The sequence below is a fragment of the Hemicordylus capensis genome, chromosome 1 (assembly GCF_027244095.1).
Source record: "Hemicordylus capensis ecotype Gifberg chromosome 1, rHemCap1.1.pri, whole genome shotgun sequence".
Classification (NCBI taxonomy): domain Eukaryota; kingdom Metazoa; phylum Chordata; class Lepidosauria; order Squamata; family Cordylidae; genus Hemicordylus; species Hemicordylus capensis.
Genome location: NC_069657.1, coordinates 176,641,204 through 176,667,437, shown reverse-complemented (window position 1 = coordinate 176,667,437; position 26,234 = coordinate 176,641,204). Strand labels below are relative to the sequence as shown.

At 41.3% G+C, this 26,234-nt stretch overlaps 1 protein-coding gene across 10 annotated transcripts in view; it reads left to right on the top strand.

The window, feature by feature from the left end:
* The window catches only part of GTDC1 (glycosyltransferase like domain containing 1), a 336,841-nt gene that overhangs the window by 57,352 nt on the left and 253,255 nt on the right, over positions 1-26,234 (top strand). Inside the window, exon 1 of one of the 10 annotated variants that reach the window (XM_053282904.1) lies at positions 13,125-13,231. The exons of the other annotated variants lie outside the window; for them this stretch is intronic. The gene's annotated coding sequence lies outside the window, so the exon portion shown is untranslated. Of the gene's footprint in view, positions 1-13,124; positions 13,232-26,234 lie in introns of those variants that run through there. 10 annotated transcript variants of the gene reach the window in all.

Below are 26,234 nucleotides of genomic sequence, written 5' to 3'. Positions count from 1 at the left end.
TCTCCTCCCCTGCCTCCTGTCATAATGAAGGGTATTTCACTGATTATTTTACCTAACTTAGTATTGATCATTACTTTGGTTAATTGATTCATTTTTAGCTGAACTGTACAAATGTTTATATATTAAGCATAGAAGAAATGTTTAAAAAATTTATTTGGCAGAGATATCCAAAAGTAAATATATTTGAGCTCATTGTATTCTAGTGTCTTTCTCTACACTTTATAATAGTTTTGTTTCTTCAAAAAAAGGTGTGTAGCGTTTATGTGTTTATCACAGTAACTGATGAATAGGCATCACCCAATCCACAAAGAATTTAAAGACAGGTTTTGATAGTGACACTTGAGAAAGCAGTGAATGTTAACTACAACAGTGCTAATGAATGATTTACATTGGTTCCAGCTGTGACCATGTGATCAGTCCAACAATAGGTGTTTCTCTATTGCTTTTATTTGATTTCCAAGAATGTGTCATCGGTTACATTAAACCCCTGCCAACATGTCCCATGTGAAACTGGTATTTTAAAACACAAACTGAATAGTCACCTATTTTCATGCAGAAACATAGTTCAAAGTAATAGGAGAGTTTTTCCTATCTGAGATAGTGCACAAAAATACCAAAGCTTAAGCATATAAAAATAAAGTTTTGTATCTTTCTATTAAAAAAAATTGTTGCCTGGTGATATGAAAGACAGAAAATATTTTAAAAATAAAAATAATCTATCTTAATATTTTATTACAGCAGTATCGTGTGTTATAGAGGTGGACAAGGCTGCAGATTGAAACATGGATCATCCAGATTGTTCCTTTCCCTAGACCATATGGTATAGTTCTAAAAGCCTTTTGTGCACTGTCTGTTCAGTTAATTCTAAACTCAGTCTTTAACATACCTAATAAAATATAAGTGGACAGAAAGGAAAAATCCATATATTCTTTAAGTACACGAGGCATGTTTGCACACGAGCAATGTGGGTAATGCAGGAATGTCCAGTCATCTTATATTTGGTTAAGGTATATTGACAATGGGCATCGCTAAATATGCTTTTCCACACTTGAATGCAAGCTTTCATGTTTTTTGATCACGTACATAGCACACATTTTTAGGGGCAAGGGAGCCAATGTCTCAATGAAAAATGCACGAGAAAGAGAGAGGCTTTAATATACTACAAAACATTTCAAAGTAGTGTTTTTTCTCCAGCAGACAGCCCTCTGCCAGTGGGTGATGTATGGTAACAAGTAAGATTTATGACAGATGGATAGTAGGATTGCTAATACACCTACACAACTTCTAGCTTCTAGTGTTCTCTGCGCCTGATAGGTTTGTCTTCACATCCTGTTCTTTTGTTGACCTTTGCACAATTATGAGGCTGAAGATCTTAATTTGGTATCTTGCAGACAATTTATTCCAGTCCCAATTTAAGACAGACGGCACAGGACAGACTGCACATGATATTGACCTGTAGTAGCCATTGGTTCATTTGACAATTCTGTTGTTTCTTCACTACTGTTTGAGATCTGAAATGAAATTTCATGTTCTGCTTAGATACTCAGCTATGTTTCTACTCTCTTTTTTTTTCATTCTTTGCCCATGGCCATTTGATTATGTGATTTTGAGTAAGAGTCTGTAACAGGGCCAGATTAAGGCTTTGTGGGGCCTGGGGCACTTGAAGACCTGCAACCCGTGCTGCGGTCCTGTCTACGTGACCAGCACATAAGAGCATGGGTTGATTACAAAAGCCATATTGATTGAAATATGTGTAAATTATACGTAATATTACATGAATTATTGTAATCTTGATTACATAGTGAGTAAATAAATCGCAAAATTATAGAAATATGGATTGCCCTTTAATTTAAAGGAACCTAGATTAAATTGCATAATATAATAGTCATACTCAAAAGTCAACGTTTGCTACATCAGGCACAGTAAAAAACAAAACCAGCTTCAGTTTCTTGTAGAAATAACTATATTCTAGACCTATGCAAGTTGAAAACCCAGGAATTCTGACATCAATCACCAGAAGCCCGTGCATTCTCCCAGCAGCCATATGGGCTTCCAAGGGGGAAGTTTGTCACTTCCTGCCAACCCTCCAACTCCCAAATATTGCTGCACCACCCAGTCGCCGCCGCCACACCAGTGCTAGATGACCACTTAAAGGGACCCCAACACCAGTGGACTACTCAGGGCACTTGCCCCATGCTCTAACGCCTCGTGGTGGTGGGGCCTGGGAATTCCCACATCAGGATTCCCAGTTTCTAGCTTGCACAGGCCTGCTAAATTCCAGATTTTGTCAAAAATAAGTTTGCCAACTGACTCATGAAACGACTGCTCCTGTGCTTTTAGCAACAAACTGTATTAAAGAAATTGGCAGGGACCTTTTTTTTGACAAAGAGGATAAATGCAGTTAGTGTTCACAGATCACATTGCTGATAAACACACAGGAGTGGAAATTGGTAAGAAGTTGGCAATTCTGTTGCCCTTCCCCTTCAGGAACGCAAAGCTATTACATGGCTGGTGAGAAAGCAAAAGAGTTTTAGACACTTCCCCTCGTCATAGTTTTTTCTGTTTGGAGGGTTTTTCTGGGGGGGGGGGGGAGGTGGGCGGCACCCGTACTCTGTAGCAGCTTCATCCATCCTTCCCTGGACTATGGCAGCTCAGCTGCTCATCCTCATTATTATTATTTTTATGTGGAGCTTTTTTTTTTTTTTTGGCTCCAGCAAAGTCAAAAACACCTGAGGAATCAGAAAACAAGACTCCTTCCCTAAAAGGTATCTTCCCCCAATAAAAGCAGGTGTGGCAGGAGGTGGGCACCAGCCTCAGCCCTGGGTTTCCCTCTCTTTAGCAGCAAGAAGACTCTGCTCATTCCTCTCAGGGCTGCAGCAGGCTTGCTGAGCCAGTATCACTGCTCGTGGACTCATTCCACAGTAAGCTAGCCGCCGCTGCCTGCCTATCCCAAGTCAAGAAAGGCAAAAGATCCAAGTGCTGTTTGCTTTTGCAATGGCACATGTGATTTGTAGCCTGCCTGCCAATAGGAGGTGCAATTACCATTTGAGGGTGGGGGATACAGCCTGGGACTGAGACTCGCTCTCAGATCAATTTGCACTTGAGCCACCACAGTGGGCCATTTGTGAACTGAGGGCCAGGCAGGGTGGTGGTGGTGGTGCGGGGTGTGTGTGTGTGCCTTCGGGGCATATGGGTTAATCCAGCCTTCATCTGCAAGTCCAGGCTTAAACCAGGTTTAAGGAATTTTTTGCTTATAGCTCTAAATCAGTGAACACGGGCAATGTAGATCCATCCCCTGTGAAAGATTAATGAGAAAAGGAACCCTTGCACCGAATCCTTACAACTGTGGGAATTAATGGAGGTGTGGGAGGGTCTGTGATTGCCAATAATGTATTATGTTATTATAGTTTTTATTTCATCACTTTATCTGCTTTTGTTCCTCCAGCATCACCCAACTTGCTCCTATTGATGAGGCAGGATAAAAAACAGAATTCTAAATGCCAGGTGCTGAGTATGTGAAAATAGTGGTAATTTCACTCCTCATTTTAAAACCATGAACAGACCATACAGGCTTATAGGGATGCCATTGATAAAATGCCATTGAAGATGATTGGCTAGGTGAAAATACTCTATGTGGAGTGGAAGTGGCAGCACTTCTCATTTTCCTATTATTTTAACCTAGGTGGGGAAAAAACCCATTTAATTGCTGCTGTGGATATTAGATATTGAACATACAACAGCTGCAGCCTGTTTTTCATGTTTTGCAAAGGAACACATTATCCATTCCACCCCCAAAATGAGTAACCTAAGTTTCAAAAGAGAATAAGCACCTGTTAAGCATGAAAAGTGAGAAATGAGCGAAGCATTATTTGCCTGCTTCTTTTGAAACTTCTGAGCTCGACAAAGGTGTACAGATTGCTTGTTTTGCCGCTCCATGCATTGGCAGCAAAGGAATGGACATTGTTCAGCCGGAATATATTGGGCCTGCAATGTTTTACGGCATGTTATGCATGCCAGTAAAGTGAGAGGCTTGTCACATGCATAGCATACATCTAGGCCATGGTATGAAGTCAGCGGGAATCAAGCATGTAGCCATGGCTAGAAATCAGTCCCTGTTTACTAGCAATTCATAGGCATTGAAACTCAAGGAGCTATGTGTAACCATTTCAGATTTCAGTGAGGGGGGGGGACTTGTGGGTAAAGATTCTCAGCAAGGTTTAAAAGCCTGTTCTTGGATAGATTGAGATCAAATTGCACAAAACAAGTGTGTGTTTGAAAACCATTTGTTGTTGTGACCGTCTTATACTTCATAATACTCTGATGGTTCTGAATTGCCCACGTTAAGCAGTGCAGCAGGTCAGCCACTATAAAAATACATGCTCATTATGTAGAAACAAGAATATAGGTAAATGTGAGGAATAATCACGTCTGAAACTTGGGTTGAGAGGCCACAGTGGCACCCTGACCCCTTCCTACTTGGCTCCCAGTTTCAAGTACTCAAATCTAAGGGAAGGTTTATCAGCCTAGAGAGATAAAACACAGCGAATTTGCATGTAATCATTTTCCCTGATGTCATTTTATGATTTCTAGCAAGTTTCATGCTTTAAAGCTATAGCTTTGTTTTTAATGTATGTAGAATCACACAGAATTCTAGAATTGGAAAGGACATTGGAGGTCTTCTAGTTCAACCCCCTTCTCAGAGTTGGAGACTGTACCAATGGCCACCCAGGCTCTTGGAAAACCTTGAAATCCTAATAATTTAGATTATTTTTAGCTTGCTTTTCAATGCTTTCTGATTCCCAGAGTGGGATACAATTAAAAGATCTTACAGATTAAAAAAAAATACAGGCACAGACACAACCCACCCTTTCTTCTCTGTAGCCTCCAATCTTTTTTCTTCTGGGTTTCTGGTACTGGCTTTGAAACTACCCAGTTGCTGTAGTCCACATTGGTTTTCAGCTTATGTTCTGGTATGTACTCTATAAGATGAAGTATCCATGGCTGTGGCAAGCTCAGGTGAGGATTTTAACAACTACCACCACCATCCAAGCAATGGCTTTTTAGCCCACTTTCCTTAAGTGGTCCACTTACTTTCCTTAAGTGGACTTGAAGGTTTTAGCCCACTTTCAAGCTTATGAGATCACCCACATTATGTGTCTGTGTGTCCTAGTGTGTCTATGTCCCCGATCAGCTTTGCAATATGAACCAAATTGGGTTCAGTTGTAGGGACACATTAGCGTAATTTGTGATGATGTCATCCACCCCAATTCAAGATGGCGGATGCATAAACATTTGAGGTGCAAGTGGGCTAATCTGTGGCCTGTCTAACCAATTTGAACCAAATTTGGTACAGTTGTAGTGAGTGATTCACAGAGACACCTCAATGGCATGGTTTGTGATTATATCACCCACCCCAATTCATGATGGCAAACACATGAACGTTTGAGGTACAAGTAGGCTAACTTGTGAACCGCCTAACTGATTTGAACCAAACTTGCTACAGGTGTAGGGACACTTAGGGATGGCTCAAAGGCATAGTTTGTGATGGTGTGATCCACTCCAGTTCAAGATGGCAGATGTGGGCATTTAAGGATGAAGTGGGTTAACCTGATGAAGGGAATTATCAATTTATAGTGAAAGGAATGTAGGCAGATTAGTTCTTACCAGAACAACTTGTTATTTATTAGTACAGCCACCTGTCTTCTACTATGGCAGATAACCCCTGCATTATGGGACTCAAGGTGGTGCAAAGAAGGTTCCCAGGTTTCTTGTGCAGACCTGCTAGCTTCAACAAGGTTATTGCATTGTGCCTTCTGAGCATACCACTTTCCCCCCAATATGAGATTGTATTAGATCATTCTAATTATGTTAAATTTTCTACTGGGGACTAGTAAGATTAAACAGAAACAAAATGTGAAAAACCTTCTAAAAAACTGGACTTAAAAAAGAAGATCAAGATGCATTTTCAGTTTATACATTAGCTATAAAAATTGATGTTTTTTTCCTTTAAAGTCATCACGGTTGAAGAAAATGCCCTTAAAGAATTAAGTGAAAAGACCGTGAACTGAGCGAACAATAAGAAACATTCAGAAAATGGAGGTAGCTGAAGTTTCTTGGAAGAGAATAAGGAAAGCCTCCCGTTAACGATCTAGATAAGCCATGAACTCACTGGGTGACTACTGTTCCTCAGTCTTTTTTCCTTCTGTTTCTTCCCTGCCACCAAATCTATGTAATAGGATTGGCTTACTATGCGTGGTGGTTGTACGAATGACCGTGATGTGTGTGAAGTGCTTTGAGCATTCAGGAAAAGCGCTATATAAATGAGAAGTATTGTAAGTGCCTGTAAATGATTCGAAATAATACCAGAAGGTATGAAGCTTCCTTGAGGTCTTTTTAACAACTTTCCTAACTTTGAAAAAATGCTGAATGAATGGTACAAAAGCCTTGTGGTGGCTATTTTTAAACATAAAAGGTATAGTACACTATGTGCTAATTATCACCCAATTAAGTGGAAATCGCATGTTATGAGATTTTGCAGGAAGATTATTGAAAACGTCTGTGGAATCGTTGAAATTTGGAAGGGTCATTATGGTTTTATGCTGGGATGGAGTACAACAGATGCTATGCTTTGCTGTTTGCACAAGTTATAGAGCATTTGGAGAGATGAGTGGTAGTTAGGTATGTTTTTTTGTGGATTTGGAATGAGTGGCTGCTTATGTACAAGAAAACTAGTGTAGTTCATATTGAAGAGAAACATTAGTAGAGTTTGTGTTTTGAATGCAGGATGATGAGAAAAAGAGTGAAGAATGTGTGCTGCTAAGACTAAATGAAAACCTAGCAAAATGTTGTGTTAAGGCCCATCATGTATAGATGTAGCGACAAGGGAACCACTATCTGGTGATGATGGGCTCAATGGCATATTTTCTCGTCCACATGGGATGTAGCTGGGTGGAAGAGTGGCCAGTAGGGACATCTTTCATGTTGAATCATTTTCATGCAGTAGTGTGAAATCGTACAACAGGGACGTGTCCTTGATGCCCCTTCAGTTGGGTGTGAAGGGGACCATTGATTGGCCTACATTGGATATCAGCACAGTTAATTCTGTTTGCAAAAAACTCTTCAACATGATAAGAGAACATACACAAAGAGAATATGATTGTTATTCCAGTCCCATTTGTACTGAATATTATGCTGAATATTTTCTATTTGTACTGAATATTGTGGTTAATTATGAATTAATCTTAACAGTGACAAAGGAACATGGGATGGGATAGATTAGGGTGAATTCCAGAGAAATGGTAATTTGTTTAGGAAGTATCTTATGTAAGCAACCAAAAATTGCATTTAATTTCATGTGTGCTTGTTTTCCTTGTATTATACAATTCAAATCTAGGATCTGCTTTCTACTTTGTACAGTTGAAGACTGACTTTACTTTTTTCTGACTCTTTAATGTCATTAGACTTTGTTTTAACTTCCTATATAAGCTTGAGAAGCAGATTACACCATGTAGTCAATAGGAATAGTTGGGGTTAGTCATGTATGCATTTTGCCCATAATAAAGAAGATGGCTTGCTTTCTCAAGAACTGATTGGTTAACTCTCTGTCTTTGTTTAGGCTAAGGATGCTAGTGCTCTTCCTTTTTTGTTCACTGTCTTAGCTTTTCCAAGTGGCAATTCAATGCAGCTTCACTACAATTAGGCTGCGTGTGTGTGTGTGTGTGTGTGTGTGTGTGAGAGAGAGAGAGAGAGAGAGAGAGAGAGAGGTGCCATTCATACAGCCAATGACATTATTTGGCTTTGCTCGTGACAATTTGCAGTTACTGTGCATTATATGCATCCTACGGAGCTGACATGGACTCGACAGCACACTTTACCTTTATGTGTATCTCTGTTTGCAAAGCAGTTTGGTTGAACCAACCAGCTGGTATGGACTGTTTGATTGATGAACCAACTCAAACTGGTTTGAATCGGTTCACCTATAGTGAATAATGGGAAACTCGAACTACCCCATTATTCCCCATTGGTCGCTCTTAGGGACACCAAAGCTGGTTGGGTGGTATTTATGTATTTATTTAAAATATTTATACCCCACCCCTCCACGACATTACTGCTTATGATGGGTGCTACCTACCACCCAACCCGCAAAACAATTGGTCAATCAGGCAATTTTAAATGAGTTTTTGAATTTTTTATTGGTCAGTAGGTCAACACTACTGACCCATAAAACCCCTCCCCACAAGTCCTGCTATGCTGCCTCATCGTGGTGGGGGACTGTGCTCCTGGGAGGGATGAGCGAAGTATGCTGGGAGGTATACTCCCAGTAGGGTCACCCAAAGCGCGAAGGTCATCCCAGCTGCCCAGCTAAAGCAAGCAGGAACCTATATTGGGCAGCAGTAATACAGGAAGGTGTTGGAGGTGGACAATGACTAAAGTGACAACCACAAAGGCATCATTTCATACTGCACGGGAGAAGGCAATGGTAAAACGCTCCTGTATTTTACCAAGAAAACCATATGGATAGACAAAATGGAATGATTGTCGATGTAGTGCCGGGTGATGGGCCCCTCAGGTTGGATGGTACTCAACATGCTATTGAGGGAGAGCCAAGGATCTCTCAGAGTACCTATGGTGTTTATGATGTGGTTAGACTAAAGCCTTTTGGACGTCTAGCAGCTGATGTTGCCATGCAGGAAAAGAAAATCCAAAGCTGCAAAGACAGAATTACAATGGGAATGTGGAACGTAAGAAGCATGAATATGGGAAAGCTCGACATGGTGAAAGATGAAATGAATTGACTACAGATTGACATCTTGGGCATCGGTGAATTAAAATGGACTGGAATGGGACACTTTCAGTCAGAAAATCATACCGTTTACTACTAAGGACATGAAAACCAAAGAAGGAACGGTGTTGCTTTCATAGTCAGGAAGGATATAGCAATGACAGTACTTGGGTACAATGTGGTCAGTGATTGACTAATATCAATTCGATCTCGTGGGCAACCCTTTAACATGACCGTTTTTCAAGTCTATGCCCCAAAAACTGATGCAGGAGAAGAGGAAGTTGATGGTTTTTATGCTCAAGTTCAGTCTGAAATTGACAGAACATGCAAGCAAGATGTGATGCCGGTGGTTGGAGACCGGAATGCCAAAGTTGGGAAAGGTAAGGAGGAAAACACAGTTGGCCTATATGGCCTGGGAAACAGAAACAAAGCAGGAGAATGACTTATTAGTTTCTGCCAAGCCAATGATCTCTTCATTGCTAACACATTCATCAAACAACCAATGTGGTGCCTTTACACATGGACATCACCGGATGGAGTACACAGAAATCAAATTGATTACATTATTGGTGCAAGGAGGTGGAAGAGCTCAGTTATAACAGCAAAGACATGGCCGGGGGCCGATTGTAGAACTGCTCATGTGCAAGTTCCAAGTCAAGCTAAAGTGGAAAAGCAAAGCTATCCAGCTTCCATGATATGATCTACCCACCATTTTCAAGCAGAACATCAGGAAACTCTTTGAAGTTCTGAACCTCATTGATAGGGAACCAGAGGAACTGTGGAATGAAATCAAAGAAGTTGTTAAGGATCAATGTGAAAAGAGATCACCAAAGACCAAGAAACAGAAGAGAGCAAAATGGATGTCAGAACAGACGGTGGAAATTGCCCAGAAGAGGAGAGAAGCCACAGTCAAGAAAGATAAAGACCTCAGGAAGGAACTTAATAGAAAATTTCTGAAAGACAAGGAGCAATACTACAATGACATCTGTAAAGACCTTGAGGATGGAAATAGACATGGAAAAACAAGGGAAGTTTTCCAAAAGATCTCTGAACTCAGAGGGAGGTTCCAACCTCAAATTTGTATGCTGATTATACCAAAGGACAGATAGTAATTGATTTGGAGAAGATGAAACAGAGATGGAAGGAGTATACTGAAAATCTGTACAGCAGGGACGTCAACATCCATGATACTCTAGAAGATATTCCCTACTTGCAAGAACCTCTAGTACGGGAAGATGAAGTTAGATCAGCATTCCGGTCATTACCAAATCAGAAGGCTACAGGAATTGATGGAATATCTACAGAAATATGGCAGGCAACAGAAGAAGACTCAGTTAAGGCTCTAACCAAACTATGCCAGCAAATTTGGAAAACTACACAGTGGCCAACAGATTGGAAGAGGTCAGTCTACATACCCATACCAAAGGAAGGAGACTTAACTGATTACACAAATCATCACACAATATCCTTGATTTCACATGCTAGCAAAATAATTTTCAGGATCATCCAATGCAGATTAGAGCCCTATGTGGAAAGGGAAATGCCGGATGTTCAAGCTGGTTTCAGAAAAGGCTGAGGAACAAGAGACATCATTGCTGATGCATGCTGGATAATTGAGAAAGCCAAAAAATACTAAAAAGAAGTCAATATGTGCTTTATTTACTACAGAAAAGCCTTTGATTGCATCGATCATGTCAAGTTGTGGAATATCCTTAGGGAAATGGGTGTCCCAGAACATCTCATTGTTCTCATGAGAAACCTGTACACAGGACAGGAAGGCACAGTCCAGACGGAACATGGGGAATCAGCCTGGTTCCAGATCGGCAAAGGAGTAAGACAAGGCTGTATACTTTCTCCTTATTTATTCAATTTATATGCTGAACATATATTGAGAGAAGCTGGATTGGAAGAAGATGAGCGTGGTTTCAAAGTTGGAGGAAGAAACATCAGTAACCTGTGCTACGCTTATGACACCACCACTCTGATGGTTGAGAATGTGGATGATCTGCAAGCTCTAGTAATGAAAGTCAAGGAGCACAATAAAAAAATGGGACTACGACTAAATGTAAAGAAGACTAAACTAATGACAACGGGTACAGCAACAAGCCTCAAAATTGACAATGAAGACATTGAAATGGTGGATAGCTTCTGCCTTTTAGGATCGACCATCAACAGTAAAAGATCCAGCAGTCAAGAAATACGTCGCAGACTAGCACTTGGTAGGGTTGCAATGAAGGCCTTGGAAAGGATATTTAGATGCTGTGATGTGTCTATACCTGCAAAGATTAGAATTGTTTGTACAATGTTTTTCCCCATGACACTCTATGGATGCGAAAACTGGACTTTGAAGAAGCAAGATAGAAAAGGTATTGATGCTTTTGAACTTTGGTGCTGGAGAAGACTTTTGAGGATACCATGGACAGCCAGGAAAACAAAAAATGGATCATAGAACAAATCAATCCACAATTTTTACTCGAGACACAAATGACCAGGCTCAAACTATCATACTTTGGACACATTATGCGAAGACCCAGTTCCCTTGAGAAGTCTATAATGCTGGGGAAAGTTGAAGGAAAGGAAAGTTGAAGGCAGAAGAGGACGACCAGCAGCAAGGTGGATGGACTTGATTATGACAGCAATGAATGCACCACTGAAAGGCCTTAAAGGCCAAGTTGAAGACAGATCATCCTGGAGAGAATCTTTCTGTGTGGTCGCTAAGAACTGACACCGACTTGACAGCACTTAATCAATCTGTCAATCAATCAGGTAAACCCTAAGGTGGAGTGCTTGCTTTACTCCTAATGGTCTACTTTCGGGGAGTCCAGCTCAGGGGTCTGCTTTAGATCGAGGCTGGCCTGATATCAAGGAAGAGGTGCGGTCCCTGGCTACTTCATAATCACTCTATTTGGACTAGCCTTTACTGTTCAACAACTATTTGCCCAAGCTGCCGCCTTGCTCCCTTCCTGGGCAAAGGCATGGACATCTCCCTCTCCCCCACCTCTCCCTCTCCCTCTCCCCCAATAATGTATTGAGATATTTCTCTTCTTCCAGTGAGTTTCTGTCTCGCAGAACTTCAAATTATGGATAATGGGACAAAGTATCCCTGACCTGTGCTTATCTCTTTCTATGCTGGTCCCCACCCCCTCCAGCTGGTTCCCTGTAAATGTCTAGTACTGACCTGTGCTGCTGCCAGTTCCTTCTTTCTCAGAGATATACTGTAACTTCAGTACCTTTCTTTTCTCTTGTGTAATTCTTCATTTCCCTCCCAAAGCTGACTAAGAGGGCCAATAAATAGAAGCAGAAGTTATCTCTGCAGAAGACAGCTTCTAAACTTCCCAACTAATTTTTTTTGTTTGTTCTTTACTAAAGTCTACTCTGTGTTGTTATGCACAGAAGTTATCAGCCACCTTCTATAATACATTTACTTAAAAACAAACAATTTTGAATATCTAAAACCTTTGGTTTAAGATGAGATTTAAGGTGAATCCCACACTTACTCATAGTCTTTATACAGCTTGAGATGTAATATGGTCATCTTGAGTTCTGCCTCATATTGCTATGACATATTTCACATTCTTATATATTATCCTACCCTTAAAAATTAGCCTCTGTCTGGTCACACTTTACATTCATCTTTCACAGCCATGCTTATTTAATTTATTCTATCTGTCTATCTATCCATACCTCCTGACATGTGAATCCATAGGCGGTGTAAAGGTAAAGTGTGCTGTCAAGTTGAGTTTGACTCCTGGCGCCCACAGAGCCCTGTGGTTTTCTTTTGGTAGAATACAAGAGGGGTTTACCATTGCCTCCTCCCACGCAGTATGAGATGATGCCTTTCAGCACCTTCCTATATCACTGCTGCCCGATATAGTGTTTCGCATAGTCTGGGAAACATACCAGTGGGGATTCGAACCGGTAACCTTCTGCTTGTAAGTCAAGCATTTCCCCACTAAGGGGAAATGCGCCACTTAAGGTGAACATAAGTTAAAATACAAGAAATATAAAAAAGTTAAAATGATTTAAACCATTTTATGAACTAAAACAAATTAAAATGAATTAAAAGCCTGAGAAAACAGGTGCTTTTTAAGGGTCTCTTAAAAATCAGCTGGAGACGGAGAAACTGTGATTTTAACAGGGAGTGTTTTCCAGAGCCCTGGGGCAGCCACAGAGAAGGCCTGAGTAGCCAAAGCTACTCATTGCTGCCTCCAGACAGGCCTTTAAGGAAGTATTGCAATTACCTGATGAAGTCAATATTGAGAAATAGATCTGGGTGTCATCAGTATATTGATAATACCCTGGATCAAATCTCCTGATGATCTCTCCTAACTATTTCATGTAGATGTTAAAAAACATTGGCTCAGTATGGAACCTTGTGGAACTCCCTACAATAACTTCTGCTTTGCGGAACAAGTCTCCAAGCGACACCATCTGGAATCTGCCAGAGAGGTAGGAACAGAACCACTGTAAAACAGTGCCACTCAATCCCAACTCCCTCAGGTAACCCAGATGGATACCATGGTTATCTATAGCTTACCAAATAGGTGGAGCTCAAAATACCAAGTGATTACTGAAAGTGTATCTGTTTTAGTTAAAGGTTTTGTGGATTACTACAGTAGTTTGAGGATAACGTGTCAATGCATCAGGCAGAAAATCATCAGATCTGTTGAAAGTGATTGTGGACCTGCTGAATTTCTGCTTAAACACTTGTGTGGGTTGTATTTTGTGAAAGCACTGTGCTGTGAAGCGATGCATCAGGCAGAAATTCCCCAGTGTGGAACTGAAACATCAAGGCAAGTGTGTACAACATAAGAACAGCCCTGCTGGATCAGGCCAAAGGCCTATCTAGTGCAGCATCCTATTTCAGACAGTGGCGCACCAGATGCCTCTGGGAAGCCCACAAGCAAGAGGTGAGGGCATGCCCTCTCTTCTGCTGCTGTTCCCCCGCAACAGGAATTTAGAGGCATCTTGCCTCTAAGACTGGAGGCAGCTTGTAGGCACCAGAAGCCATTGATACACCTGCCCTCTGTGAATTTTTTGAAGAAGCCCACTTGAGGCTGTCCACACATACAGCCCTACGTGGGCTTGCACAGCCCTACCTGGGTAGGGCTGCTCATTTGGAGTGCTGGGATTGGGCTCGATCCCAGTGCTGTCCTGCAGGGTAGCCTGAGTTACTTACCTGGGCATTTACTGGGGTAGAAGGGAATGAGCAACCTTCTGCCCCAGTTCCCAGTCATGTGCACACTCAGGCTGCCTGCAACCTGAGCATGCACAAAATTGGCCAGTCGGCTGAGCATGCACAAAGTCGGCACCTAGCAGAAGGGGAATCGCTCATGTACTACACTCCTGGCGCAGTGCATTATGGGATGCTGGAGAACTTCCTCCTTCGGCTTCCATCTGTGCTGCTTGCTGCAGCTTGGCTCTTGTGCTGTGGTGAGTGGCAGAGCTGTCTATACTGTCTTCGACTGTATACTGGGAGGCAGGTTGACTCCCTTCTCGTCAGCCTGCCTGGTCCTGAGAATTTAGCTCATGTGAATAACCTTCTTTACTGCTTACGTGGCATGGACATTAAGGTGATTAATTTAACTTGCCGTTTCCATGCTTTTTAGTAGGGGTGTGCAATTCGGGTATTCGGTGATTCAGTTCGGGACCCGAACCGAATCACCCCTGTTCTGTTTTGTGCCAGAATATGGGCAACCCGAATCACCCTTAATTCGGTTCGGATTCGGATTTAATCTGAATCCAAATCTGAATTGATTTGGGGGGGGAAGGGGCCCAGGGGCAAAATTTTGAGGTGGGGTGGTAGTGCCCAATGGGTGGAGTCTACCACCCCAATTTCAGGGGGATTGGGCAAAGGGCTGATTTTGGGGAAAATTTTGAAGTTTTAGTGACTTCTCATTCTATCATAGCAAATGAGATTTTTTTTCAATTAGACAACTTACCCCACTTTCACTTTTTCACACTCTCAATCACTATGAATATGAGGAAGTAATCAATTTAGCACACTTCACCTTATGAAGACAAACCTCAGAAATTCACCAAAATTCACCCCTCTGCCCAATCACTCTGAAATTGGGGACGGGTGGTAGCCTCCACCCATTAGGCACTATATACCAGCCCACCCCACTCCTTTGTGGCAGATCCACTTTCTGCCCCCAATCTGCCCCAAAGACACCAAAACTTCAAATATTCCCAAAAAATCAGCCCTCTGCCCAATCCCCCTGAAATTGGGGTGGTAGCCTCCACCCATTAGGCACTACCAACCCACCCCACTATTCTGCCCCAGGCCCCACTTTCTGCCCCAATCTGCCCCAAAGACATGAAAACTTCAGAAATTTCCCAAAATCAGCCCTTTGCCCAATCCCCCTGAAATTGGGGTGGTAGCCTGCACCCATTAGGCACTACCACCCCACCCCACTCTTTTTGCCCGGATCCCATGCTATGCCCCCGAACTGCTCCAAAGTCACTAAAACTTCAAAAAATCCCCCAAAATCAACCATGAGCCGAATTTCCCGAATTTTTCAGGCCCGAAATTTGGGTGATTCGGCTTGGGCCCTAAAAATATCGGGGGACATCGGGGGTGATTCGGTTCAGCCCCGAATCACCCGAAATTTTTTGCACATCCCTACTTTTTAGAGCAGAAGGATCATTTGTAAGCATCTTAAGTCTCCTCTTAAACTGAAGCATGTCTAAGGTTGATAAGTGTGTTTGAGATTGTTGAAGGTGATTGATGCTTTTTAAAAGTAGCTCATGATGGAAATTTAAAATAGTTGTACAACTAAATAGGTTTTCATTAGTGGTTTCTGTAGATAATATTGTTTGAGATGTACACTAAAATATAAAAATACTATTTGGAGCAAATACAAGGAACTAACGAAGTTGAATATACTTATAAAGCTGAGAACTCATATTCTTCCAATGTGAATTTTGTCCTTCTGTGATATCATTGTTGGAAGAGGCCGATCATGGATTGTTCCCCAAAGAAGCCAGTATTTTAAAATGTGTTGTGCTATAATGTGATGACATTAAAGTTTAAGATGAGACTTCAGTTGAAAATGAGGCTTAAGGTGCTTACAAATGTTACTTGTGCTCTAAAAAGCATGGAAATTACAAGCTAAGTTAGTCACTTTAACTTCCACACTATGTAAGCAGCAAAGAAGGTCGTGGAAGGCTAGGAGCAGGATTGCTAGGAGGATTTTCTGGGCCCACTCCACTGTATGTGAATTGCCCCCACCCACAAACTATAGGAACTGCATAGTGAGTTGCGGTGGTCCTGCTCATTGCACAAAATACTGTGAGCACTTTTTTTGATACTGTGTGCACACACTGCCTTGATACTGCCGCCCAGAACAAAACTCATTCTGCATAGAGATGGGGGGGGGATAGAGGGACCACTGGTTGGGTAGTACCTCCCCTGCCAGGCACTGTACTGACTCTAGGCCTGATAGGTAAGGCTCAGTTCTACCCACCTCAGTAATCTATAACTGGTATATTTTAGAATTTGTAGGCACATTTATGCATGAAGAAATACATAACCCTTAGCTCAAACGGATTGTGCCAGATTTTAAAATGGGTACAAAATAGGTTGGTGTCCTTGAGGGAAAAGAGATGAGCAAATTGTTGTTGAAAGAAAATCAAGGAAAATATGGAATGTCATATGTATAGGAAGCAACAAAATGGCCTCTCCATTTCTTTTCTGAAAATAAAAAGGTTCATGTCAAAATATTGGGCTAAAACTATGTAGGTTTTTATTTTATTTATCAGTTGCACGTTTCTTCATGCACTCTAGGAATTGCAAGATACAGACTAGCTGTGATTCCCCCTCCCCCTGTCAAATTGCAAGATACAGACTAGCTGTGATTCCCCCTCCCCCAGTTTTATGCTTAAAATGGAACAGTGGATCAATATTTTTATATAGCCTTAACAATAATATAAATTCCCTCTTGTGTAACTATAAAAACAAGACATTTTTCTGTCTATAAACCTTGCCTGTCAGTTTCCTGTAGTGTCAAAGCTCTAATGCTAGGGATGATGTGCTCTGGGATACTAAGTCAACAAGTTAAAGTACACCAAAGATATATCAAATGCTTATGTAGGGAACATATTAGCCATATAAAATAATAGTTTATAAATGGGATGGCTGCTTTTTATGTGGGAGGCAAGGGGGCTGTTTGCTATATCACCTAGTCCAATAGTATGTATGGTCCAAATGATGTCCCAGTTTTTCCCTGAAGCAGCAGCAGAGGCTATCTTTAGCTGGGAATCTAAACACAAGACACAGGTCTCCATACAGGCTAAGCCAGGGGCATAGCTAGGGGAGAGGGGCCTCGTGTTCACCCCCTCCCCGGCAGCCCCTCAGACTGAGGGAGATAATGGAAGAAAATAGGGAGGGGTGCAGCTGAGCCCCCCAGATTCTTTGAACCCATCTGCTCAATTATAGCTACACCCCTGGGCTAAGCGGCCTAGATAAGAGAGGAAGGGGACATTCTCTGCCTGTCTGAGCTCTGCCCCTGCCTTGCTCTTTGTCTTGGAGTGCTGTTAGGATCCCGTGAAGACTTGAGCTATTGACTTTCCTACCTACCATCCATAGGCAGAGAGAAAAAGTTCCCATATCACTTCTTGGGAAGTAATGGCTGTTGCAAAAAGAAAACCCTGCTTTGTCATAGGACCACCTAGTCCTATGTAAATGAAGATCCATTGCAATATGCAGCACTGCTTCAACTGATTGCTAATCTGGGTGGGAACAATGCCCTTACTAGGCTTCTTCTCACCTTTCATTTCATATCTTGCTAGACAATGGGCCAAATCTCTCAGTGACTCTCATGATATTTTGGCTCAATCTGTCCCACCCAATTCACCACCTCTGTCTCGGTCTTGCTCGTAGCAACCTCTGTTTCTCCTCTTAAGCTTCACTATTGAGGGCCTTCTGGTGTTATTGTCTATTGTCCATCATCTATACTGTTTCTCATGAAGAGTTGTTTTTACTTATTTATTCAGAAGATTTATATGCTGTCATTCTTCATACATGAATTCATGGAAGCTTACAGCAAAATTCATTAAAACACACAGTCAAACACAACCTCTAAAATAACAGGAAAACAGGATAAGGCAATCATTAGAACAGATAAATGTATAGAGTTAGGGGAAGAGCTACTGGATTTTTAAAAAAATATTCAACTTACATTTAAAATTAAACAAGGAGGCACTGCAAAACTAATATCTAGGAGAAGGGAGTTCCAGAGAGTCAGTGCCACCACTGAAAAGATTTGCTCATGTGTAGCCAGTGTGGTGTAGTGGCTAGAGTGCTGGACTAGGACTGGGGATACCCAAGTTCAAAACCCCATTCAGCCATGATATTAGCTGGGTGACTCTGGGCCAGTCACTTCTCTCTCAGCTTAACCTACTTCACAGGGTTGTTGTGAGGAGAAACTTAAGTATGTAGTACACTGCTCTTGGCTCCTTGGAGGAAGAGCGGGATATAAAATGTAAAAATTAAAAAAATAAAAATTAAAAAACCTTACAATCGTGCTTCAGAATGTGTGGGGAATGAATGATAGAATGCATGACAGCCTCTCTACCCTAAGAACATAAGAACAGCCCTGCTGAATCAGGCCCAAGGCCTATCTAGTCCAGCATTGTGTTTCACACAGTGGCCCACCAGATGCCTCTCAGGCAAGAGGTGATGGCATGCCCTCTCTTGCTGTTGCTCCCCATCAACTGGTACTTAGAGGCATCTTGCTTCTGAGGCTTGAGGTAGCTATAGCCACCAGACTAGTAGCCATTGATCGCCCTGTCCTCCATGAATTTATATAAGCCCCTTTTTAAGCCATCCTAGCTAGTGGCCATCACCACCTGCTGTAGCAGAGAATTTCATAGATTATGTGCTATGTGGAAAAAGTACTTCCTTATGTTGGTCCTAAATTTCCTGGCCATCAGTTTCAAGGGATGTCTGCTGGTTCTAGTGTTGAGTGTATGAGAAAGAAATTTATCTTCGTCCACTCTCTCTACTCCATGCATAATTTTATGCACCTGTCTCCCCATAGTCATCTCTTTTCCAAACTAAAAAGCCACAATGCTGTAGCCTTGCCTCATAAGGAAGGTGCTCCGGGCGTCTGATAATCTTGGTTGCCCTCTTCTGCTCCTTTTCCAATTCTACAGTGTCCTTCTTAAGATATGGTGACCAGAACTGCACTCAGTACTCCAAATGTGGCCTCACCATAGATTTATATAAGGGCATAAACAGATAAACCTTATTACAATCTATGACCAGTACAGAAGCAAGAAAAAGAAAGTCAGGCCCATACAACAATATAGCAACAATATAACTTTACGAGTATAAGGTAGCATAGTAAATTACTCCAGTAATCCGGGGCTCCCAGCTGTAGCCCTCCTTATTTTCTTCATTATCTCCCTCACTCTGAGGGACCGCCGGGGGGAGGGGTGAACATGTGGGAAATGTTTGGGATGCCTCTACTCCAGCTATCATTTGCTTCCTCTTCCCTACATCTCCTCAAAAGTTTGTGGAAGCTCTGCACGTATTGAGCCAATGGCACATAATCAGGAGTGGTTTCCTCTTGTTGTCCTGAGACAGTTTGAAGGTCTTTGGGATGGTGAGTCCTTTGCCAATCAGGCCAGAGATGTGGCATTTGTCTTCACAGGTTGCCCTGGTGTGGCAGTGGACACCTCATTCTTCCTGCGCCTCTCAGCCGCTTCTTTGGGATGAGTTTTTTGTTTATTTGGAGGCAGTTCCTCTTGTCTCCTGGCCACAAGTCTGTACTGTTCCCTTTTTTGCCCAGCTGGGAGTCTTCTGTGTACCATTCTGGCGATTCTGGTTGAAGAAGAGAAGACATGCCATATAAGAGAAAACATGCCATGCTGCCATTTTATCTGTCTTCTGCAGGCTAACCATTGCCATTGTCTTAGCTGTGTGGGGTTTCCTGCCTGCCAGTGCCGCCACCATAGCAGCCCAGACCATAGAACCATGTTTTAATTGTCTAAAAACTACACTTATCTGTCCTAACTTGCAACTCACTTTCTCTTCAAGTCCTCACTTCTTGACTGTGACAGTTCCTTCTCTTAAAATGGTGAAGGCAAGGAGGCCAGCAGGTCAATTGGTAAAAGAAAGAAAAAGTGAAAAAGTGACTTTTGTTATCAGAATAATTTTTATTGAAGGGTCCCAACTAGTGTTCTCTCTTACAGGGATTCCCAAATATTGTTGACTACAACTCCCAGAATCCCCAGCTGCAATGGCTTTTGCTTGGGGATTATGGGGATTTTAGTTAACAACATCTGGGAATCCCTGTTAAAGGGAACACTAGTCCCAAAATGTTTTTTCGAGCTGTGGGACTACATAGAAGAATCCCATATAAATGATAAATATGCCAATATACATAAAAATACTGAAGATAAAACAATCATTCAAATTAAAAACACCCATAATCATCTTCATTTGTAACGTCTAGAGGTCTGACACACACATTCACGAAGTGAAAACATATATCAAAAGCAAACTCACTAATAATATGCCTATTTTGACTCAATGACTATAAAGGTGTACCTAAATGAAACACATTGTCATCATAAAAATGTTGATGTAAATGGCTCTCACTACAATTCAAAGAACTTAAAGTAGAAAACTCCTAAAAATAAAGCTAGTTCGTATCAAAGCTCCTATTACAGGACACTAAAGCTTTAAAGTATCAGAGGATCCTAAGATAAAACTAACAATATGTAAATTCTTAGTAGCAATGGAGATCCGACCTTGTTATCCGCTGTTTTAAAAATAGGCAAAATTTGCCTATCTGTGGTTTCTGGGTGGCCGGAAATAACTTCCAATGTCATCTCCGACCACCATTTTGCAGCACAGAGCTATTGAGTGGCTCTTCCTTTTTTTTAAAAAAAAGTTTTTCCCCCTGATTGTTCGTGGAAAATTGGAAGAATTAGAGGGCATTGCTGGATAGCTGGAGACTTACAGAGCATGGTACGGTACTTTATTTCACTTATTTCTGCCTACTCCCCACTTTTTCAGCCCTTTTCAAACCTTAAGGAACCTACTGCCCCAAATCCCATTGAATCAAGGTCTCGTTATTCGTGTATTTGTTATCCGTGGTTGTGGGCCAGAACAGAACCTCCGTGGATAATGCGGGCCACATGTTTTCAGAGTGTAGAAAAGCTTTGAAGTTATCAGTTTGTTCTCAAAGAATATCATTCCGATTAATGTTAATAGTAAAGGGCTAAATTTAGGGTCAAACTAGGTGTTATTGTGAGTGAAATATTTGTCTATAACGTCATGATATTTTATTGTACTTTGTACATGTCAGTTTCTTGCTGTTTTTATCACTGATACTCTGTTTCGGCCAAAGGTTTAAATGTATTAATTTAATACACAATGGGCATAGCGTGTGTGTGTGTGTGTGTGTGTGTGTGTGGGTTTTTTTTTTTTAAAAAAGATCACCTTATTGACAGTCAAACCTCTTTAAAGTTTGGCCATGCTCTCTGATTTTTCTATGACTTAGAAATGCTGTGAGGCAGCTGGCAAATTTTATAAATGTTTTAGGCATGCCAGTGGACATTATTAGGTGTCATCGGGCACCTGGCAAATATTGTATGGGTCAGCAGCATGTCAGTGATGTTTGTAAATAAGCAAAGATGCATGACAGGTTCTGCATTCATCAGCCAGGAAGCACACACCTAGGATGTGCTAATGCACAAGACACAGCAGAGTGCTTTAGCACATGGGAATTTGTGCATATACTGGCTGTCAAGCACATATCCCTGGAGTGGCCTTTTCAGTGACTGTAAAATGACTTCTCAGGAAACTGTACTTACCCACTAAAATAATTTGCTTAGGAACGTTTCATAGATTTCAAGAGAATTTTTTCCTAGATACTTTTAAAGTTCCCATGTCACATCCCTAAATTTGCACAATCAAAGCATTCACAGAGATGCCTTCTTTATCTGGGAAGATGTTTTCTGAAAGGACCTCTTCAAGAAGAAAGTAAAGAGTGAGCACTGCATTTCTCCCCTGCAACTTCTGAAGTGGCCTGCCAGCAAGTTCAGCCACCACAGACATAATTTTCTTCACCCTTCTTCTTGCTTTTAGTTTGGCTACCTGTGTTCATGTTTGTTCTAGGGACTACCAGTTGATGACCTTAGCTTTGACCATTAAACATGCCTTCCCGAGTCTTGCTTGTGCTATTTGTACATAGATGCAAATTCTGTTAAAGAGGACAGAAAGAAGAAAGGAGTAATCTTTTAAAAGATTTAAAGATTTAAAAGATTTAAAGATTTAAAAGCCAATGCACATTTTACTTGTGTGACAGGTCTGGAAAAAGCCTGTATACAAAGCACATAAAGTATATAATGTATGGAGACACTCCTAATTTCAGCTTTTTCCAGTGCCAGGGATTTAAAACCTTAGTGTTTTGTTGGAGGATGCTACAGTTAAAGGTAACAGCAGTAAAGTGTTACCACACATGGGGCCAGATTTGTGTCCTGAGATCTTTAAACCAAGAGCTAACCTGTGTGTAGGCGTAGGAGCGATACAGACAAGGAAGATAGGAAGTTTCTGCTTAATCATCCATTCAGAAGGGCAAGGACGAGAAGGAACCATTCTAAAGAAAGATTTCTACTCTGTTGTTATGGAAAGGTAGGGAAGAAGTTGGTTCCTTGGCTGATCCAGAACATTTCTCCTGAGTCTATTGTATCCTGAGTCTATTGTCTTGGAAATTCAGGCTGGTTGAACTACCAAAGGCTGTTGTGTGTAGTAGGAAGGCATTCAGAGTTTGATTCAGTCATGGATTGCTAGTCCTTCCCACTAACTCAACCAGTGGGAGGGGAAATCTTGTTAACACTAGGTATGGGATTGCTCTGGTTATGAAATATTTTCTCTGATTCCATAGAAAATGATTTGAGTGGAAGTGTTTTAGTGTATACATATTCATTTGCTTACTTACTTATTTGGCACATTTCTATACTGCCCCATATACAAATCTTTACAACTTTAAACACAACAATAATTAGAACATTAAAACAATTTAAAATTAGATAAAAATTCTAAAACTTCTAAAATTGAAATTAAACTATAAATTAAAAGCCTGATTAAACAGTTATGTTTTCAAACTTTTCTTTAAAACATCCAGAAAAGAGGAGGCTCTAATTTTGCTAGAGAGTGCGATCCAAAGTCTCAGGGAAACCCCAGAAAAGGCCCAGTTTTGAGGTTCTACCAACTGAGCCATTGGCAAATGCCACCAGCCATCTCCTGATTTTCAGGATTTCATGATGAAGAAGGCATTGTTGCAGACAGTTTCTTTTGGGATCTTCTCAGGCCATTGATCCCTCAAGGACCTATTCAATGCCTTATTAGCAAGCAAGGAAAAGGAGCTCATGGTTTGCTCTCAGAACTCCATTTTAAAATGTCTTTTTCTTTTTGGACTCTGGTAGCAACCTAAGGGTCCTGGTTCTGCCTGGGAGACCCAAGTGTGATTTGGACTGAAAAGGGAGCTATACTAACAAATTAAAGAGTTAGTTTTGTGTAATTGTGATATATTCATGAAACTTCCTGTAGTAGATCTCGCCTTTCTCTGAATTTATCTCATACTCTAACAAAAGATACATTGTAATCTGTGTTTTAAATTAGGGATCTGCCCGAATAGTCTTCGGCACCGGCGGGGGTACTACTTTAAGGGTGGGGGAGGGTGTACTCACCCCCCCCCGCATTTCCCCTGCCGGCGCTCTCCAGGTTTCAAGCCCCTCGGGGTGGCAGCGTTCCTCCCTGCCACCCCGTTCCCCCGTTGGCCGGAAATGGCCGGAAGTTGCGAGTGCGCACGCCCGTCTGCCATGCGCGCGTGCACAACAGGCGCACGGGCGCTCGCAACTTCCGGCCGATGGGGGGAATGGGGCGGCAGGGAGGAATGCTGCCGCCCCGAGGGGCTTGAAATTTGGAGAGCACCGGCGGGGAAAAGTGGCGGGGGGGGGGTTTGAGTACACCCTCCCCCACCCTTAAAGTAGTACCCCCGCCGGTGCCAAAGCACCGAATCCCGCCCCAGCGCCGAAATGTTTCGGAAGCCTTTACAATGGCCTCCGAAACGTTTCGGGAGCAAGCCTATTTTAAATAATTCCCTCTAGGGAAATATCACTGCTACATTGCTGTCCCAACACATTACTCTCTGCTGGTTCGCTATCTTGTAGATAGAGAGAGCTTGTAAAATTTTACAATTCCCTCATATTAATAAGGTTGTATTTCTATGTACAGTTTCCAAATCTGGTCTCTGCTTTGATAGCCTGTTTAACCTTCCATGGTGTGAAATAGTTGCATTCATATCTGGATATCTCCCCCCGCCGCCCACATACACACATTGCAGAATTGTTTGCCTCAGCATGAACTTGCATGTATGTGCAGAGATTCTCTTGGAGATTCCTGAAAGCAGTAATCATGGAGAGATCTCATTTCACACATCATAGAACTGGTCTTGGAAGCCTCTAGGACCTGAGCTGCTCTGATGAAGGCGCTGCTAGAGGCTTGGTTGTGAATTCTTAGCATTCTACGTTTTGCCCATTAATACCTTTTATTCAAGGAAAATAGGAATGGGATACTGAGCTCCAGTAGGGGAGAGTTCTTAGGTGGATCATTGCCAAGAAGTGCTAGTGATAAGCTTCAATGCCTAGGGGGGGAAATCCCTTCTAAAACCAAGCCTGGTGCGGAGTTCAGGAACTATTGATCTACCATAATGATAACTAACCAGAGGCACTTTAGTTCTAGTGTCTGCCTTTGTTGGGATTGGCAAGAAGCGTACTAATTTGAGAGCGAGAAAACTAACCAAGAATGTCAATAGGCACCTGGAGAGCTTTACAAAATATCAGAAGATTGGAGGTGTTGTTAAGCCCTGTTAGTAAGAAAAAAAGATGCTTCTTTGTACTGTGCATTTGTTACAGTGCAATCTTATTGTTTTGCTATTCAAATTAAGATGTTAAAGTACAGTTATTACTTAGAAATCAGGGACATTTAGCCAATATTTAGAAGCTCTGAAGGCTTTGTGGCCTAAATTTGTTATGGATATGATGCACTCCTCATTGGTGATAGTTTCTGGAAATTTATTTTTTAAAAGTATGTTTTCATTCCATTCCAAAAAGCAGACTGTGTTCTTGAGTCTTTCTGAACATGTGAATGAATCCTATTGTCCCATGCTTGTAAAGGTTTTATAATAATTTTAAATATGTTGTTTAACTTACTAGACTTTTTAAAAATACAGATATTGGTAGTAAATCCAGAGTATACAATGAAGTGGGCTAAAGCAGCAAAGGTTTTGTCATTATTTTTCATCAAGTGAAACAAAGATAAAGAACTTTGTAAAGGATGGGTTTGTATGGAGGTGTGCCATCCACACCTGCCATAGTCAGCTGCTAGGGAACACAGTGGATTTTATCTGGTGCAGTCTTTGGGAGAAGCTGGCTGCTACTAGCCATATCTGTATGGTCAAAATGCAGAGGTCATTTTAGACTGCTTTGTGCTTTAATAAACTTTGTGAATGCCCCTACATAAAAACACATGAGATCAAGATATCTCTGCCATTTTTCAGATCTGTGTTTATTAATAGAATCTATCAGGAATCTCAGATATTGTTAATCTGGAAAATGCTGGAATTCTCACGCAACCTTATCTAAGTGGAGCATTAATGTGGTGGCTTTAAAAAGTATTTATTCAGTTCAGAACATGATTTTGGAATTGGCTTATTGTGGGTCATTCTAGGAGAGTCAGCCACACATATTCCAGAATAATATAGATTCTTCTAAATCCTAGAAAAAGATTTTCAGTAGAGGAAGAAAGACTCCATGATGTGAAATATGGTTTTGTCACATGCAGTCGCTGTGCCCTGTAATACTTAGTAATGAATCTCTCAAACTTTCAAGAAGTTTTGATTCAGGAAGTAATTAGCATGAAACCATCTGGTTGTCATTGCTTTGACAGTGGTTTGATCATTCTGTTTTACAGAACAAGAGGTGTACAGAGAGGGCTTCACTTCATATTCCATCTAAGGTTTGAGTGATCATACTCAGATTATAGTTTCTGATGAACAGAACGGCTGTAACTTACCCAGCTTGTGGATTTAAAGAGTCTCTCCTTGGAATTTCTAATACTATAATTGAATTCCTAATCTGATCATTTATTCCAGTTACTAGAAGATTGTTTCCTGATAAGTCCTCATTGTGATCATTTTAAACTGCTTGTACCCTTGAAATCCAGGTGGATAAAGAAAGAAAGGCCTTTGATCTTCCTTTAACAGACTATCACATATTATTGAATTTTATTTTGAAATGTGTACAAAGAAATGTATTAGTACACTTGAAAATTTTCCATTCCAGATTATCCCCTTTCTGTGGAATTTCCAAAGGTAAATGCTAGGATTTGTGTATTTTGAAATAAGGATGCATTCACACAAGCACACTATTTCTA